The following is an 8,249-nucleotide window of genomic DNA, read 5'->3' as shown; positions in this document are numbered from 1 at the left end:
CTGTCTTCTTTAGAAGCATCTGTTGTCCCAAAAAATACCATTAGTGGAAGATAAATAAAAGATAATGTGTTTCAGTAATACAGTTCTACATAACTTTGATGTATGTCAGATGTGATAAGAGTTATGTAAGTATTTATACTACAGTTACTAACAGTTACACAGCCTATTTGAAGACACATTTCTAGGTATCCATGCCACTGACAATTTCTCTCTATTTCTACAATCATTAGTTGCAGCACCTGATGAAAATTGCGAGGTCATTCATTGAAATATTATACATGGACTCATCAGTGTGGTTGGACATCCAGAAATGTAACAGCCACAGAGTAGAACAGAAATCACAATATAGAGTGCTGTTTTGGTAGATTTTCCAATGTAGTTGGCTTGAATATACACTTTGTTGATTTTTTTTTTTTTTTTTTTATTGTAGGAATCAATATCTGGTCTAGCTTTCCCATTACAGCTAGGGCTGTCTAACTACTGTATATCAGGAAAACATTGCCATTTCTGAAAAGATTAACTTTTTTATAAAGTTATTCCACACACACACACACACTGTTGTAGAGTGAAAATTTCACTCTGGTAAAAGGTCTCAAGTTCAAGTCCCATTCTGGCACACAGTTTGAATCTGCCAGGAAGTTTCATATCAGCATTCATTCTGTTACTCTACCATCCCTCTCTTATATAGCATGTGGGGAAAAATAAACGCCTAAACCTTTCCAAGTAAATTCAGACTTCTCTTATTTTGTCACGATGGTCATGGGTGGGAGTCAACAAAATATTTCTGCATTCAGAGTGAAATGAAATGATCGATCGTATGGCATTTTTAGCCAGATACCTCATCCGGGGTACTTGGCCACCTGGTGCAAAATCTTTTTAGTTGATGCTGCTTCAGCAACTTGCGTTTTGGTGATGATGAAATGATCAGTAGTTGATGACGGAAATTTCATGAAGAGTTCTTGAGGCAGCTAAGAATGCTTTTGTTTTAATGATTACCACCCCAACTCACTTATTGTACCTGTGACACACTCTTCCCGTGTTTGTGATAATACAAAATAAGCTTCCCTCTTTTGAACTTTTTCAGTAGTATTGAATTCATAGGTTATGCAATTATTAGGCTAGTTGGTGAGTCATGATGACATTAAACCTCTCAGGATGAGGAAGACACTAAAACTAAAAAAATTCTAAGAGATTATGGCATCCCTAACACTCCTGGGGGTGGGGTGTAGGCAGCAGAGGGAAAAGGGCGACATGTAAGCATAACTCTGGGACCTATAGGAAAATTTCAGCCGTACTTATTACACATATTGATTACTAGGCCTATGTAGAAAAAATTACCTTGGTGGTAAGATAACCATATCTGTGCCAGGAGTGAGGGCAGGAACGAGGAAGCTTACATGTAAAAATAATTAAAAAATTACATATGTTAGTTAAATCAACAGTTTTCAGCATTGTTACAATGAATGAGAACAGCACCAATGACATTTCATTCCTGGCTGTATGGGTAGGGATGGATAGAAAGTGACATGTAAAAATAATGACAGTTATCAATTGAAATCCACTATTATGATTTTGAAAAGATGTTTCATTGTAATTTGTATACAGTCTTTGTGCTTTTAAAATTATGTGTATAAACCCAATTTAGTTGTACACTGTAGTCAGCTTTCATCCCATTTCATATCTAAATAATATTAGGATAAATACGTAAATTGGGCAGTGCTATGTAATTAGCTACTAAATAAATAAAAAAGATTATTACCAGAATATCACTGCTTGCTACTGTCAGCTAACGAACACACTACACCCCACTGTCTGCTTTACGGTAGATATTCAGTGGACTGTACCTTAAGACCAAATTGCTCACATTATTGAAATCTGATGTATTATTTGGCCCACATCAAAACACGGCATGTGTGCAAGTTGTTTTCTCTGTTGCATGGTAAGCTAGCACAACCTCATATTTTCTGCTACTGTAGTGTAGATCAGAGAAGAAATTGTTTTTTGTTTGCAACTGGGTGGAATGAGAAAGAAAGAGGGTGTAAAATATATTGGGGGCACAGTTTCAATAAGATTTACCATCTACAATTTGATAATCTTATTTCTAGATTTGATGAAGGATAATGACAAATTTTTTCCAATATTGTGAAGTGACCCACAAGAAATTTAAATCCCTTGTTGATACATTTTTCTGTGATCTAGCAAGGTGGCTGGACCATAAGAAAACCTACCACTTGCTTTAAAGTACATATGTTTACTTTCAACCATACAAACGTAACTGAGTGCAGCTATTTTTAACGTAAAACGTAAGGGGCAACGTTCAGTACTGTCACAGGTGTGGATGTACTACTTTCTTTTTTAATTTTGGTAATCTTTGTCTCTAGCATTGAAATGGGTTATAATGATTTTGTATTGACTTTTATTTCTGTTGCATTTATTGTGACTATTACCTTTTTCTTTTTATCCCAATTTGATCTTGCAGTTAACCATTTTCATCTTATGTGCTATACTGATGCAGGCATTTTAAGCTGATCACCATTTTTTCTGTTTCAAATATTACATTATTCTTACTTTCCAGATATCCTCAAAGAATGTGAGTTTTATACTACAGTCTCAATTGGATTTTCTTATGTACTGCAGTCTAAAAGACTGGAAATATTACTAGACTATCTGTTTGTCATAAATGTATTGACTTATTTCTGCAATTCATAATACTCCAGCCAGAGGCTGAAAAGTGTGGGACAGCTAGTGACCTGTACCGTCATAATTCAGATAAGAAGATAAAAATTATAGTTCTGAAATTTGGAGCTGAAATCGTTGTTGCTATCTGATCATTAGTCTTTCTGAAGATTCAACAATTTTTGATATTTTCTCACATGCCAATCTATTGTTATCGACTCTTCTTCTCTGGAATAAGCCATAAACAATCATCATGTTAACTCACTTAATAATGGTAAGTTTAAAGTATTTATTCCAAAATCAGTTTTTAATTTAGACATATGAGGAAACTGTTGATGTCTTTGTTCTTTAACTATGGCATGAGGAAGCTACCTGTGATGCCATTTGGAGATGTGCACAATGGTTACGTTTTCCAGCACCCAATGGCAGGGATTCATATTGAAAAATAATTTTGCAGTTAGTGGATCTTTCTTGTGTCAACTGGTGCCACTGGAGGTAAACAGATTCAAATTGAAGTACCGCATAATTCCAATTCTAATTTCTTGTCTTATGATAACTGTTTCATATTGTTTTCTATTCAGAAGGGAAATTTTCAGAAATTGCAGGTTGGGGAAACCTTGTGCAACAATGCAGTATATATGCATGCCTCTAAACCTCTTCTTTGACATGGAATTCAGTTGTATCACATCATTCCTCATTGGCCACAGCAATGAGGAGGGGAAAAAAACAGAATGGCCCCCAGGTCATGCGAATTTGTGAGCATCCCATTGAAGTCATACAGTTGTGGTTGGGTGTGGGGTTGGAGGACCTGGGGTCCTCAAGGTGGGCTCAATAACTGTAAGTTTTGGGCATTGCAATCACTGTGCAGAGTCAGTGGAAACCTGTGTCACGGGAAATGAAAATCATGGCTTAACTACCTGAACTGTGAGAATACATTATTTTTTACAATTTAATTTGAAATGTGATTCTTCATTGATTCATAATTGCTTTGATTTTTGTCATGGCCAAGCAAAAAACTGTTACAAGAACAAAAGGTGAGGCAGCCTGAGAGCTGATCAATGGCAGGCCACATGCAACCCTGGGACAATGGTTTGTGCTTTCTCGATATGAACCAAACTTTATTTTTGTGGAGTCTTGGAATGAATAACTCCCAATCCAGAAAACCTTATCACTCTCAATGGAATTGGTGCAGCATTTGGTAGCAATAATTCCTATTCAACGAAGAGGGCTTCAGGTAGCCACTGAGAGCATCAGTTGAAAAAAAGATGCTTGCTAATAGTACAGCATTGCTCAGAATGCTTTTTTCATTGCCAAAACAAGGGTAGACAATTTGAGACGATGTCAAATTCATGAAGGCCAGCAATGTATTGTCAGAACACTAAAATCTATCAAGTGTTTTACAAATGGGGCACTTCCAATCAATACTGCTAATTCCATCAAAACGAGCAATTGAATTATGGTAAACTGCTTGTTAATTTCTCAAAAGCAACAGGACTGCTCAACACTTTCCACTCTGTCAAAGGTAGTGTGTCTTGTAGAAATTTAATACACTACTGGCCATTAAAATTGCTATACAAAGAAGAAATGCAGATGATAAATGGGTATTCATTGGACAAACATATTATACTAGAACTGACATGTGATTACATTTTCACGCAGGCATTGAGTCAAACAGAGCTTGGATAGCGTGTACAGGTACAACTGCCCATGCAGCTTCAACACTATACCACAGTTCATCAAGAGTAGTGACTAGCGTATTGTGACAAGCCAGTTGCTCAGCCACCATTGACCAGACGATTTCAGTTGGTGAGAGATCTGGAGAATGTGCTGACCAGGGCAGCAGTCGAACATTTTCTGTATCCAGAAAGGCCCGTACAGGACCTGCAACATGCGGTCGTGCATTATCCTGCTGAAATGTAGGGTTTCGCAGGGATCGAATGAAGGGTAGAGCCACAGGTCGTAACGCATCTGAAATGTAAAGTCCAGTGTTCAAAGTGCCGTCAATGGGAACAAGAGGTGACTGAGACGTGTAACCATTGGCACCCCATACCATCACGCCAGGTGATACGCCAGTATGACGATGACGAATACATGCTTCCAATGTGCAGTCACTGCCAAACACAGATGCGACCATCATGATGCTATAAACAGAACCTGGATTCATCTGAAAAAAGTGACATTTTGCCACTTGTGCACCCAGGTTCGTTGTTGAGTACACCATCGCAGGTGCTCCTGTCTGTGATGCAGTGTCAAACTGTTCATGCAGATGGTTGTTGTCTTGCAAACGTTCCCCTCTGTTGACTCAAGGATCGAGATGTGGCTGCACCATCTGTTACAGCGATGCGGATAAGAGGCCTGTCATCTCGTCTGCTAGTGATACGAGGTTGTAGGGATCCAGCACGGCATTCTGTATTACCCTCCTGAACCCACCGATTCCATATTCTGCTAACAGTCATTGGCTCTTGACCAACGCGAGCAGCAATGTCATGATACGATAAAACGCAATTGCAATAGGCTACAATCCGACCTTTATCAAAGTCGGAAATGTGATGGTACACATTTCTCCTCCTTACACGAGGCATCACAACAACGTTTCACCGGGTAACACCGGTCACCTGCTGTTTGTATATTAGAAATTGGTTGGAAACTTTCCTCATGTCAGTACGTTGTAGGCGTTGCCACCGGTGCCAACCTTGTGTGAGTGCTCTGAAAAGCTAATCATTTGCATATCACAGCATCCTCTTCCTGTCGGTTAAATTTTGCATCTGTAGCACGTCATCTTCTTGGTGTAGCAATTTTAATAGCCAGTAGTGTAAATGTTAGTGTGCAGGCGCTAAAAGAAGAGTAGGAATCAGAAGAAATAAAGCACTTGAAAATATTATAGAGTGAGTGAATGAAATACTCAAGAAAGCAATCACATTTGTGTCAACTTACAATTCATAGTCATTGCTTTAGTATATTATGACTAGGGTTTCTCACTATAAGATAAGGCTATACATATGTGACTCTGAGTACTGTACTGTCAGCACCACCAGAGGGATGAAAATGTGAGAGAATATTGACATCTTGAGGTGGTGTGTATTCTGCTGGATATCAGCATTGTTCTTGCCGAGTATTTTGCCAGTGTGTGTCGTTATCTTCACCAGGTGCTACATGAGACTGCTCACCGAGTGGAATGGGCCCAATATTTATAACTACACTCTTCCCACTCCATTGTCAGTTCCAGGCACTCCATTTACTGTCTACTCCCACTATCAGCATCTTTAGGCATTCTCTTGGGTCCGAAGTGGCAGATGGTGATATCCGGCAGAAAACTTAATCCCCCAAAATGTCAACAGATTGCCAGGAAAGTCTGAAGAATTACATGGGGAACTATTCCAACCATTACACAAAAAATGAAAACACACACACACGCACACACACACACACACACACACACACACACACACACACACACAAAGATCCCTAATCCTGTATGAACTGTTCGGATCTACACAGTTTTTGTTCGTAAGAATTTCTTCACACTGATTTCTACAACTGAATACAGCACAAATACATGAACCTGCAACTGCACTTCCAATGGCGTAATTACTGCTAAGTCAGTGAGCTCAACATAGCCAACAGAGGTAGCAGATAAATGAACACCACTGACTGCAAATTAATCCCACCAGGCAGACAAAGAACAATCAGTGTACCTCCAATAATGAAATTGCAGTCATCTCCATTGCAGAAGAAACTGGTGATATAAAACACAAGTCCAAAGCCCTCACACCCCTGTTACTGTGGTCCTGAGTGACAAGTCAGATTATGATACAACCATAGATGACATGAATACTGAAGTTTGCCCTAAGGAACCAAGAAGCTCCTTCAACAACCCTACATCCATTGCCATAACTCCACCTTGAAGGAAAGGCAAAATAATTCTTAACCATTAATCTGCATGTCAATGTGTGCTTGTGTTTAAGCACAGTTTAAATTATCTGACACACCTATGGTAAGGAATTATAGCCTCCAGAGGAAACTTGACCTCAGTGAGATGTGGGCTACTGGATGTGGTGATCACTTTTGTGCATGATGGATACCAGTCCTTTCATATCCCTTCTCCACTATCTTACAAGCAATTACTTTAGCAGTGCAACTACATCAAAAAATAAGCAATGGTTGTCTCTGCTCTTTCATTTACTTGTGAGCCAGAGGGTCTTTTTAACCTCATCAAACAGCCCTCTTGCCCCTTCCAGATTAGGGGCATTTTAAAACACCTAGTGTATTATGGAGTACTGTTATAATTTTACCCTAGAAACTAGCTGTTGAGAGCCTCTTGTTTACAGAGGACCTATGTCTTTTGAATTCACGGCAAAGCAAGCACTTCAAAACAGTTTCCGGTTTGTTGTGCTTAGCCATCGGTCTTTCATTACTGAGTGGGAAGTCAATGATATACACTCTGTTCCCACTTTCTGTCGTGGATACACCTGCAAGACAAAGCAGTGCCTTAGAGCAAGCTGTCCATTTGGGTACTGGACACTGTGCAGTCAACTGGATCTGTTTGAACATGAAGATAGCATCCAGGATAGTGTGGATCATAGCACTAGCATGTTCCGCAATAGCTTGGTCTCTAGTGGAGCGCAGAATGTTGTTACAATCAATGACAGTGAGACCATCTGCTGAAAATCTTGCAGCCTCTTGGCTACCAAAATCAAAATGCCATTGTATTAGAAAACAGAACAAGAAGAGAGAGTGTCACATACACTATCCAGTCACATTAATGTGACCACCTGTCAAAAGCCTGAGGAACCACCTTTTGCAGTGAGGACAACTGTGAGATGTACAGGAAGAAAGTCAGTGAGGTTCTGGATGGTACTGGCAGGTATCTGGTGCCATGCCAATTCCAGTGCTGTGGCCAGCTGCATTAGGTTTCTTGGTTGAGTATCTATGGTGCGAACAGCTCGATTGAGGTAGTTCTGCAGGTTCTCAACTGGGTTTAAATCTGAGGAATTGGGTGCCAGGGGAGTGTGGTAAACTTATCCTGTTGCTCTTCGAACCAAGCACATACACTGTGAGCTGTGCACCATGTTGCGTTGTCCTGCTGGTAGATGCCTTAGTGCCAAGAAAAACAAACTGTATGTAGGGGTGGAAATGGTTGCCAAGGATAGATGGCATACTTGTGTTGATCCACTGTCCTTCCAAAATGACAAGATCACCCACAAAAACATTCCCCAGACCATAATGCTCCCTCCTCTAGGCTGTACCCTTCTGACGATTGTTGCAGATTGGAACATAAAATGGATTCATCTGAAAAGGCCATGTGTGCCACTCAGTGGATGTCCAGTGGCAGTGTTGCCATGCAAATTCCAGCCTTTGTCATCAGTCAGCATGAGCGTATGAACCAGGCCGCTGCTACAGAGGTCCATATGCAGCAATTTATGCTGAACATTTGTTGAGGAGATACTGTCAGTAGCCCCTTAGTTCATCTGGGTGGTCAGTTGCTCAACAGTTCCATGTCTGATATGATTATGTGGAGAGCGATTTTGCATAGTGTCCATTCACCATTATTGTGAAAGACTAGGCCAGCTGTA

Source organism: Schistocerca serialis, chromosome 2 (assembly GCF_023864345.2).
Source record: "Schistocerca serialis cubense isolate TAMUIC-IGC-003099 chromosome 2, iqSchSeri2.2, whole genome shotgun sequence".
Lineage (NCBI taxonomy): Eukaryota > Metazoa > Arthropoda > Insecta > Orthoptera > Acrididae > Schistocerca > Schistocerca serialis.
This window is presented reverse-complemented; position numbering follows the sequence as displayed.